This window comes from Salmo salar, chromosome ssa02 (genome assembly GCF_905237065.1).
Source record: "Salmo salar chromosome ssa02, Ssal_v3.1, whole genome shotgun sequence".
Classification (NCBI taxonomy): domain Eukaryota; kingdom Metazoa; phylum Chordata; class Actinopteri; order Salmoniformes; family Salmonidae; genus Salmo; species Salmo salar.
Genome location: NC_059443.1, coordinates 74,979,734 through 74,992,627, shown reverse-complemented (window position 1 = coordinate 74,992,627; position 12,894 = coordinate 74,979,734).

Below are 12,894 nucleotides of genomic sequence, written 5' to 3'. Positions count from 1 at the left end.
GTAACATTCCATTAGAAGCATCTCTGTTTACTGTAGCATTCCATTAGAAACATCCCTGATTACTGTAGCATTCCATTAGAAACATCCCTGTTTACTGTAGCATTCCATTAGAAACATCTCTGTTTACTGTAGCATTCCATTAGAAACATCCCTGTTTACTGTAGCATTCCATTAGAAACATCTGTTTACTGTAACATTCCATTAGAAACATCCCTGATTACTGTAGCATTCCATTAGAAACATCCCTGTTTACTGTAGCATTCCATTAGAAACATCTCTGTTTACTGTAACATTCCATTAGAAACATATGTTTACTGTAGCATTCCATTAGAAACATCTGTTAACTGTAGCATTCCATTAGAAACATCCCTGTTTACTGTACCATTCCATTAGAAACATCTGTTTACTGTAACATTCCATTAGAAACATCTGTTTAGTGAAACATTCCATTAGATCATCCCTGATCACTGTAGCATTCCATTAGAAACATCCCTGATTACTGTAACATTCCATTAGAAACATTTCTGTTTACTGTAGCATTCCATTAGAAACATCTGTTTACTGTAGCATTCCATTAGAAACATCTGTTAACTATAAGCATTCCATTAGAAACATCCCTGTTTACTGAAGAATTCCATTAGAAACAACTGTTTACTGTAACATTTCATTAGAAACATCCCTGTTTACTGTACCATTCCATTAGAAACATCTCTGCTTACTGTACCATTCTATTAGAAACATATCTGTTTACTGTACCATTCCATTAGAAACATCTGTTTACTGTAGCATTCCATTAGAAACATCTCTGTTTACTGTAACATTCCATTAGAAACATCTCTGTTTACTGTAGCATTCCATTAGAAACATCTCTGTTTACTGTAGCATTCCATTAGAAACATCCCTGATTACTGTAACATTCCATTAGAAACATCTGTTTACTGTAACATTCCATTAGAAACATCTGTTTACTGTAACATTCCATTAGATACATCCCTGATTACTTTGGCATTCCATTAGAAACATCTCTGATTACTGTAGCATTCCATTAGAAACATCCCTGTTTACTGTAACATTCCATTAGAAACATCTCTGATTACTGTAGCATTCCATTAGAAACATCCCTGATTACTGTAACATTCCATTAGAAACATCCCTGATTACTGTAGCATTCCATTAGAAACATCTCTGATTACTGTAGCATTCCATTAGAAACATCCCTGATTACTGTAGCATTCCATTAGAAACATCCCTGTTTACTGTAGCATTCCATTAGAAACATCCCTGATTACTGTAGCATTCCATTAGAAACATCTCTGATTACTGTAGCATTCCATTAGAAACATCTGTTTACTGTAACATTCCATTAGAAACATCCCTGATTACTGTAGCATTCCATTAGAAACATCTCTGTTTACTGTAACATTTCATTAGAAACATACCAAGGTTAACACAGCATCTCTCTCTCCAAAACTAGTCACAACTGTCATCATTAGGGTGTGTGTGTGTGCGTGTGTGTGTGTGTGTGTGTGTGTATGTGTTATAAATGGCCAGGAAGGAGGTAGAAAGGTAGAAAGGAATAATCCTAGTTAAAGTAGAGCACTTGGCAACACGAGACATTCCCACGGCAACGATCCGATGACCCCAGCCTGTCAGGAAGGAAACAATAGGGTGTGAGGGTTTCCCCCTGGCAGGAAGTGAGAGGTGGAGGCGCCCGACAAAGTCTGTCACCATGGTTTCCACCTGTAGAATTCTGATAAGCTACAGGGCATTAGGTTGTGGAAACAGTGTAGCTGCTGCAGCCTGGAACAGAATGACTGGTCGATAGGAGAGGGAGTTCCCATTCTGTTGGCTTGACCAACAATCTCTCACAGTCTGATGGCAAAATTACACGTTCATCCATGTTTCTCAAAAGTGAAAGGTTAGACATTCAATCTGAATGGTTAAGGTTAGACATTCCATCTGAATGGTTAAGGTTAGGCATTCAATCTGAATGGTTAAGGTTAGGCATTAAATCTGAATGGTGAAGGTTAGGCATTAAATCTGAATGGTGAAGGTTAGGCATTAAATCTGAATGGTTAAGGTTAGGCATGCCTAACCCTAACCTTCTGCCTAACCCTAACCTTAAATTATTATCAACATTCTGTTTTTATACAATATAGACAATATTGACTTTGCAGCTTGACCGTCTATTGGGAATCACTTAATTTTTTTAAACCTTTATTTAGCTAGGCAAGTCAGTTAAGAACAAATTCTAATTTACAATGACAGCCTTTGAACAGTGGGTTAACTGCCTTGTTCAGTAGCAGAATGACAGATTTTTACCTTGTCAGCTCGGTGATTTGATCTAGCAACCTTTACGATTACGGCCCAATGCTCTAACCACTAGGCTACCTACTTAAACAAAGTTTACTGGTTGGGAAATGCTTGTGTTTCTAGCTCTGACAGTGCAGTAATACCTAACAATAAAAAAAACTATAAGCACATAATCCAGAAAATAAAGAAATATCAGAGCGCGCAATATAAAGCCCGGAATATAAATATTGTATAGTCAGTATGGGCAGTATATGGATAGAAAAGGTGTGTACAGCAGTAGTTATATAGGATGAGCCTTGACTAGAACACAGTATATACATCTGAAGTGGGTAAAACACTATGTAAACACTATTAAAGTGACCAGTGTTTAATAACTCTGTGTACACAGGGCAGCAGTCTCTAAGGTGCAGGGTAGAGTACTGGCTGGTAGCCGGCTAGTGACTGTGACTAAAGTTCAGGGCAGGGTACTGGGCGGAGGCTGGCTAGTCTGATGGCCTGGAACTGTTTCTCCACCCTACACACACACACACACACAATGACCCATGCCGTCTGTGAGTCAGGACAGCTCATCACTAAAACAGGAAGTAGTATTCCCTAGGCTGTGGAGTCAAAGGTCCCAGCACTGAGGGACAAGCAGAGGGTGCGTTCCAATAATATCTCCTCTCTTGTCAAACCTGGACCATGAAGACAGTTCCACTGCTTTTGTCAGTCTTTGCCTCTAATCAGAGTCTGATTTAGACCTGTGACACCAAGTGGGTTAATGATCAGAACAAACAACAAAAGGACAAATATAAACCCCAAATACTTATATAAGTCTCTCTCTCTCTCTCTCTCTCTCTCTCTCAAGGGCTTTATTGGCATGGGAAACATATGTTTACATTCCAAAGCAAGTGAAGTAGATAATAAACAAAAGTGAAATAACAATAAAATTGAACAGCAAACATTACACTCACAAAAGTTCCAAAAGAATAGAGACATTTCAAATGTCATATTATGTATATATATATATATATACAGTGTTTTAACGATATGCAAAAAAACAAGCATAAATATGGGTTGTATTTACAATGGTTTTTGTACACTGGTGTTTGTTTCACTGGTTTCCCTTTCTTGTAGCAACAGGTCATAAATCGTGCTACTGTGATTGGACACTGTGGTATTTCATCCAACTGTCAATCTCTCACACACCCACTCCTCCTGGTCTACAGCATTTCTCTGCTGCTGCTCTGGTATAATGTTGTAAAGAGTTCAGGCTGCTAGGAGAGAAATGTGACCTCTCAGCAACTACAACCACAAACCACACTAAAAGAGGTGTGTGTGCGTGTGTGTGTGCAAGTGCGTGTGTCTGTGTTTAGCTGGTGTGTTGAGTCACATTGAACCACCATAGTAAATTGAAGTAGATAGTGTTTCACGCTTGGTAAAAAATATGAAATATAAAATCAAGAAGAGAGAAATATATGGAGAGAGAGCGAGATGGAAGGAGAGAGAGAGGGAGAGTCGAGAGAGAGAAGAGAAGAGAAGAGAAGAGAGAGAGAGAGACAGAGTGAAAGGAGAAAGAGAGAGAGATGGAAGGAAGGAGGTAAAGAAATAATAGAACACCACAGTTCATCCATCAACCCAGTAGTCCTCAGATTAAAGACTACCCAGAAATACCTTCAGTCTGTGGAAAACTCAAGAGGGCCCCTTTCCCAAAAGCCCCACTTGAACTCCAGAGTGTGTGTGAACGTGTGTGTGTACCCGTGTGTGTGTGTGTACCCGTGTGTGCGTGTGTCTGTGTGTGTGCGTGCACGTGTGTGTGTGTGTGTGTGAATGTGTGTGCATGCTAAACAGCAGACTCACTCCAAGATCAACAGCACTGTGGTTGTAGTCCAGCTAGTAGATACTACAGTTTTCACATGGAAAGATACTCTTACACAACATATAGACTATGGAAGACCTACCCAGACTATGGTAGACTTACCCAGCCTACTGTAGACTCACCCAGACTACTGTAGATCTATCCAGACTACTGTAGGTCTACCCAGACCTAAAGGAGACAGATCAGTCTCTACATACTGTAGACCTTCCCAGACTACTGTAGACCTACCCAGACTACTGTAGGACTACCCAGACTACTGTAGACCTACTTAGACTTAAAGATGACAGATCAGTCTCAACATATAGGACTACCCAGACTGTTATAGGACTACCCAGACTGTTATAGGACTACCCAGACTGTTGTAGGACTACCCAGACTGTTATAGGACTATCCAGACTGTTATAGGACTACCCAGACTGTTATAGGACTACCCAGACTGTTATAGGACTACCCAGACTGTTATAGGACTACCCACACTGTTATAGGACTACCCAGACTGTTATAGGCCTACCCAGACTGTTATAGGCTTAACCAGACTGTTATAGGCCTACCCAAACTACTGTAGGACTACCCAGACTACTGTAGGACTACCCAGACTACAGTAGGACTACCCATACTACTGTAGGACTACCCAGACTACTGTAGGACTACCCAGACTACTGTAGGACTACCCAGACTACTGTAGGACTTCCCAGACTACTGTAGGACTACCCAGACTACTGTAGGACTACCCAGACTACTGTAGGACTGCCCAGACTACTGTAGGACTACCCAGACTACTGTAGGACTTCCCAGACTTAAAGTTGACCGATCATTCTCAACAGGAGAGGAGCCCTCTGCTCATCACACTGTAAAGTTTATACTACTAGAACCTGGGGATCTACTGCTGGTTCCTGTTGGATCCTCCTATAGGACAATCCAACACGAAGAGATGTGGTTACTAAGTATAGGCAGTTTAAATAAGGTAATTCACTTCATAACAAATGTAGTTTACCTTGTTTCAGGCTTATACTCTGTCCCATGTGACTTCAATTAGAGGCACCTCACGCACACACATGCACTACCACTGCAGGAAATGCACTTACCCATTCTGTTTCTCAGAAATGAGTAAGATGTGAGTGTGTGTGTCCTACAGTATGTTGAGACTGAACTGTATCCTTGCAGTCTGGGTAGTGTACTTTGACCTGTTTAGACATGAACTAGAAGGATTTCTTCAGAAACTCTTTCAATCCTTTTATGGTTCTGGCCCAGCTGGTTTACCAGTGGTCAGAGTGTGTGTGTGTGTGTGTGTGTGTGTGTGTGTGTGTGTGTTTGGATGTGTATTAGTGTTTGGATGTGTGTGTGTGTGGTTTGGATGTGTGTATATCCGGGTGTGTATACTGTATATGTGTGTGTTATGTGTGTGTTATATGTGTGTGTTTGAATGTGTGTGTGTTTGGATGTGTATTAGTGTTTGGATGTGTGTGTGTGTGGTTTGGATGTGTGTGTGTGTGTGTGTGGTTTGGATGTGTGTGTGTGGGGTTTGGATGTGTGTGTGTGTTTGGATGTGTGTGTGTGTGGTTTGGATGTGTGTGTGTGTGTGTGTGTGTGTGTGTGTGTGTGTGTGTGTGTGTGTGTGTGTTGTGGATGTGTGTGTGTGTGTGTGTTTGGATGTGTGTGTGTGTGTGTGTTGGATGTGTGTGTGTGTGGGTTTGGATGTGTGTGTGTGTGTGTGTGTGTGTGTGTGTGTGTGTGTGTTTGGATGTGTGTGTGTGTGTGTGTGTTTGGATGTGTGTGTGTGTGTGTGTGTGTGTGTGTGTGGGGTGTGGATGTGTGTGTGTGTGTGTGTGTGTGTGTGTGTGTGTGTGTGTGTGTGTGTGTGTGTGTGTGTGTGTGTGTGTGTGTGTGTGTGTGTGTGTGTGGTTTGGATGTGTGTGTGTGTGGGGTTTGGATGTGTATGTGTGGTTTGGATGTGTGTGTGTGTGTGTGTGTGTGTGTGTGTGTGTGTGTGTGTGTGATGTGTGTGTGTGTGTGTGTGTGTGTTTGGATGTGTGTGTGTGTGTGTTGTTTGGCTACTAAACATAGCAGGGTACGTGGAATAGTACGACGTGACTCTCTTCCATGACAATTAATAATCTTGAACACACACACACACACACACACACACACACACACACACACACACACACACACACACACACACACACACACACACACACACACACACACACACACACACACACACATCCAAACAACACACACACACACATCCAAACAACACACACACACACACACATCAAACAACACACACACACACATCCACACACACACACACACACACACACACACACACACACACACACGGTAAGTTGTCAAGATGTGTCTGCAGTTAGTTAGCTCCTTGTTTACTGAGCAGCTTAGCTCAGACGTTCTCTCTTCCGTTTGCCGCAGTAGCTTGATGTGAGAGTTTATGTGTGTGTTTCTGTGTGTGTTTCTGTGTGTGTATTTCTGTGTGTATGTTTCTGTGTGTTTCTGTGTGTGTGTTTCTGTGTGTGTTTCTATGTGTGTGTTTCTGTGTGTGTATTTCTGTGTGTATGTTTCTGTGTGTGTGTTTCTGTGTGTGTATTTCTGTGTGTGTGTTTCTGTGTGTATACATGAGTAAGTGTTTGTGTGCTTGTTTGAGACAATGAGAGATGCAGAGTGAGAGATGGGAAAGAGAGTTGGAGAGAGAGAGATGTTTACTTGCTTTGGCAACGTAAACACATGGTCCCATGCAAGTAAAGCCCCTTGAATTGTATTGAAATTGAAAGAGAGTGAGAGAGGGAGCGAGAGAAAGAGGGAGAGAGAGCGATGTAAACATATGTTTCCCATGCCAATAAAGCCCATAGAATTGAACTGAGAGAATGTATTTTGTGGCCCACGTCTCAGGTAGTTCCATGTGGGTCTTTCCTCTTGCTCCTCTACCTGTCATAATAAGTCAGTGAGCTGAATAAGGGTGTGTGTGTGAGGTAGATGAGGGTTGTTATGGAGAAGGCCATAAATAGCAGTTCTCTCTCTCCACCTTAATAAGAACAGGAACAATTGCTATGAGAGACAGAGAACAATCACTATGCTAACCTCACTACTTAATGGCCAGTCACCTCTCATGTGTGTATTTATTCATTTAACCAGGAAGTTGACTGACAACACATTCACAACAACTACCTGGGGAATAGTTACAGGGGATGAATGAGACAAACTGGGGATGATTGGGAATTTAGCCAGGACACCAGGGTTACCACCCCTACTCTTACAATAAGTGACATGGGATCTTTAGTGACTACAGAGAGTCAGGACACCTGTTTAACATCCCATCTGAAAGACAGCACCCTACACAGGACAATGTCCCCAATCACTGCCCTGGGGCATTGGGATATTTTTTTTAGACCAGAAGAAAGAGTGCCTCCTACTGGCCCTCCAACACCATTTCCAGCAGCATCTGGTCTCCCATCCATGACCAACCCTGCTTAGCTTCAGAGGAAAGCAAGTAGTTGGATGCAGGGTGGCATGCTGCTGGTGTAGTTGTGATGTGTGTGTGTGCGTGTGTGTGTGTTTCCTCTCACTACTTCTAAGAGAATTCTCTTGGATTATATTCACAGCCGTGTATATTCCCCCCCAAGCAGACACTTCGACGGCCCTGAAAGAGCTTCATTGGACTCCTTGTTTACTGAGCAGCATAGATGTAAACTGGAAACCACATATCCTGAGGCTGCATTTACTATAGCTTGGGATTTTAACAAGGCTAATCTGAAAACAAGGCTCCCTAAATTTTAACAGCATATCGAATGTGCTACCCGGGCTGGCAAAATTCAGGATCATTGCTACTATAACTTCCGCGATGCATACAGAGCCCTCCCTCGCCCTCCTTTCGGCAAATCCGACCACGACTCAATTTTTTTGCTCCCAGCCTATAGACAGAAACTAAAACAGGAAACGCCCGTGCTCAGGTCTGTTCAATGCTGGTCCGACCAATCTGATTCCACGCTTCAAGATTGCATCAATCATGTGGACTGGGATATGTTCCGGAGAGCCTCAGACAACAACATTGATGTATACGCTGATACGGTGAGCGAGTTTATTAGCAAGTGCATCAGTGATGTTGTACCCACGGTAACTATTAAAACCTTCCCCAACCAGAAATCGAGGATTGATGGCAGCATTCACGCAAAACTAAAAGTGCGAACCACTGCTGCCAATTATGGCAAGGCAACCGGAAAAATGACCGAATACAAACAGTGTAGCTATTCCCTCTGCAAGGAAATCAAACAAGCTAAGTGTCAGTATAGAAACAAAGTAGAGTCGGAATTCAAAGGCTCAGACACGAGACATATGTGGCAGGGTCTACAGTCAATCACGGATTACAAAAAGAAAACCAGCCCCGTCGCGGACCAGGATGTCTTGCTCCCAAACAAACTAAACAACTTCTTTGCTCGCTTTGAGGACAATACAGTGCCACTGACACAGCCCGCTACCAAAACCTGCAGGCTCTCCTTCACCGCAGCCAACGTGAGTAAAACATTTAAACGTGTTAACCCTCGCAAGGCTGCCGGCCCAGACGGCATCCCAAGCCGCATCCTCAGAGGATGCGCAGACCAGCTGTCTGGTGTGTTTACGGACATTTTCAATCAATCCCTGTCCCAGTCTGCTGTTCCCACATGCTTCAAGAGGGCCACCATTGTTCCTATTCCCAAGAAATCTAAGGTAACTGAGCTAAACGACTATCGCCCCGTAGCACTCAGTTCCGTCATCATGAAGTGCTTTGAGAGACTAGTCAAGGATCATATCACCTCCACCCTACCTGACACCCTAGACCCAATCCAATTTGCTTACCGCCCCAATAGGTCCACAGAAGACGCAATCGCAATCACACTGCACACTGCCCTAACCAATCTGGACAAGAGGAATACCTATGAAAGAATGCTGTTCATTGATTACAGCTCAGCATTTAACACAATAGTACCCTCCAAACTCGTCATTAAGCTCGAGACCCTGGGTCTCCACCCCGCCCTGTGCAACTGGGTCCTGGACTTCTGACGGGCCGCCCCCAGGTGGTGAGGGTAGTAAACAACATCTCCACCCCACTGATCCTCAATACTGGGGCCCCACAAGGGTGCGTTCTCAGCCCTCTCCTGTACTCCCTGTTCACCCATGACTTCATGGTCATGCACGCCTCCAACTCAATCATCAAGTTTGCAGACGACACTACAGTGGTAGGCTTGATTACCAACAATGACGAGACAGCCTACAGGGAGGAGGTGAGGGCCCTCGGAGTGTGGTGTCAGGAAAATAACCTCACACTCAACATCAACAAAACAAAGGAGATGATCGTGGAGTTCAGGAAACAGCAGAGGAAGCACCCCCCTATCCATTTCGACGGGACAGTAATGGAGAAGGTGAAAAGTTTTAAGTTCCTCGGCGTACACATCACGGACAAACTGAAATGGTCCACCCACACAGACAGCGTGGTGAAGAAGGCACAACAGTGCCTCTTCAACCTCAGGAGGCTGAAGAAATTTGGCTTTTCACCAAAAACACTCACAAACTTTTACAGATTCACAATCGAGAGCATCCTGTCGGGATGTATCACCACCTGTTACGGCAACTGCTCTGCCCACAACCGCAGGGCTCTCCAGAGGGTAGTGAGGTCTGCACAACGCATCACCGGAGGCAAACTACCTGTCGTGTCTTTGGGGTACCATTAAACTGAAGACATGTTTATCAATTAACTCCCTGTAATTATTATCACGCGATCAAACTGATTCATCGTTTAATTGTAATTAACTAGGAGATCGGGGCACCAAGGAAAATATTCAGATTACAAAGTTATAATTTTCCTAATATAACTTTCCTATATTATAACATTATATATTATATTCTATTATAGTATAGGCCGATTATCTTCTGGTTTAAATGGTGTATTTTACCTCGCGTCCAGTCTCATTCCAAACGTCGTAAATTGTTGTATCTGCACGAACCCAGTCTTTACTAAGAGTCATCCATACATCAATTGTCTTAAAATCATTTATTTACTAAACTAAGTAATTCACATAAAGTATACAAACAGTAATTATCATCACAAAGAATTGGTAGAGTAATGTGCCCTAGTGGTCTAAACAGGCGTGGCTGGTGTCTTGTAGAACAATGGGTCAAAAAATGTTCAGCTGAGGAGGTACACAGAGTTCATTAATATTAACAATTGACATGCTAATCAATTGCACATGAACGCTCACTCATTTGGGAACAATTGCAATCAATATATATTTACGCTCAGTGTGTCGTCGGGATCCTTGTTGAAGAGTCGTTCTGTCTCTCTCTCTCTCTCTCTCTCTCTCTCTCGGTTAGAATGGATCTTTCAAAGCGACATTCATTAATGTCGTCATAGAATGGATTTTTCGTTGGTCTTCGCGTTCAATGATATAAATTCTAGCTGCAGACTATTAATTAATATCAAAGACTTGTTCTTATTCTGTCGGTATCAATAGTCTAAAAGTTAACCACGTGGTATAGTTCACTTTCAGTAGAGTACTTGGATGGTCAAACCTATTGGCCAACTCGCAATGGAGTGGAGGCCGGGTCTGAAGAAAGTAAATCAGAGTATAGTTTTATAGTGAACATGTCACATGACACCTGGTCCTGTCGGTGTCCCTGGGGGCGTGCCGATGACTGAGTTAAGCTTGGTACAGAAATACAATTCTATCACATTAACATCAGTACATAGCATCTCAATGTATTACAAAAGCTTTCTCCTTATTAATACATTCTATACAACCATGTGGATGCAAGTCTCAAGGCTGAGGCTATTATATAAACAGTTTTATGGTAATATGGCTATATTGTCTCTTTTTTGTATCACAAAATTGTACCAAGCGGACCAGTTCGTAGTTGGATTCTTCATTCAATCTTTCATACCTTCTCCAGAACCTAAATGTCATTCGGTTCCCCAATTCTGTGAGTTGGAAGAATTTCCTGTGTCTCTCTATGGGACATGTGGCAAGAGATTCTCCTCTTAGAGTTTTACAACCCTTTCACACAGGGCCTGGGTGGGGGGAGGTAGGTTGGGGGATGGTGCAAGGGGGGAGGGGGTCAACTGTCCTCCCTGTACTCAAAGAGGCCAATGTCATGACACTGCCCTCCAGGACACCTACACCACCCGATGTCACAGGAAGGCCAAAAAGATCATCAAGGACAACAACCACCGAGCCACTCCCTGTTCACCCCGCTATCATCCAGAAGGCGAGGTCAGTACAGGTGCATCAAAGCTGGGACCGAGAGACTGAAAAACAGCATCTGTCTGAAGGCCATCAGACTGTTAAACAGCCATCACTAACATTGACTGGCTCCTGCCAACAAACTGACTCAATCTCTAGCCACTTTAATAATTCAAAATGGGTTGAATTAAATGTATCACTAGCCACTTCAAACAATGCCACTTTATATAATGTTTACATACCCTACATTACGCATCTCATATGTACATACTGTACTCTATACCATCTACTGCATCTTGCCTATGCCGTTTGGCCATCGCTCATGCATATATTTATATGGACATGTCAGGCAGACATATCAGTGTGTATGACGGATCACCACCTCAAGCTGAACCTCGGCAAGACGGAGCTGCTCTTCCTCCCGGGGAAGGACTGCCCGTTCCATGATCTCGCTATCACGGTTGACAACTCCATTGTGTCCTCCTCCCAGAGTGCTAAGAGCCTTGGCGTGACCCTGGACAACACCCTGTCGTTCTCTGCTAACATCAAGGCGGTGACCCGATCCTGTAGGTACATGCTCTACAACATTCGCAGAGTACGACCCTGCCTCACACAGGAAGCGGCGCAGGTCCTAATCCAGGCACTTGTCATCTCCGTCTGGATTACTGCAACTCGCTGTTGGCGGGGCTCCCCGCCTGTGCCATTAAACCCCTACAACTCATCCAGAACGCCGCAGCCCGTCTGGTGTTCAACCTTCCCAAGTTCTCTCACGTCACCGCACTCCTCAACACACTCCACTGGCTTCCAGTTGAAGCTCGCATCTGCTACAAGACCATGGTGCTTGCCTACGGAGCTGTGAGTGGAACGGCACCTCCGTACCTTCAGGCTCTGATCAGTCCCTACACCCAAAGAAGGGCACTGCGTTCATCCACCTCTGGCCTGCTGGCCCTCCCTACCTCTGTGGAAGCACAGTTCCCGCTCAGCCCAGTCAAAACTGTTCGCTGCTCTGGCACCCCAATGGTGGAACAAGCTCCCTCACGACACCAGGACAGCGGAGTCAATCACCACCTTCCGGAGACACCTGAAACCCCACCTCTTTAAGGAATACCTGGAATAGGATTAAGTAATCCTTCTAACCCTCCCCCCTACCCTCCCCCCCAAAAAAGATATAGATGTACTATTGTAAAGTGGTTGTTCCACTGGATATCATATGGTGAATGCACCAATTTGTAAGTCGCTCTGGATAAGAGCGTCTGCTAAATGACGTAAATGTAAATGTAAATGTACATATTCTTATTCATTCTTTACACTTTTGCGTATAAGGGAGTTGATGTGAAATTGTTGGATTACTTTTTAGATATTACTGCACGGTCGGATCTAGAAGCACAAGCATTTTGCTACACTCGCATTAACATCTGCTAACCAGGTGTATGTGACCAATACAATTTGATTAGATTTGATTGGACCTCAATACTTAACGGCCAGTCACCTCTCATT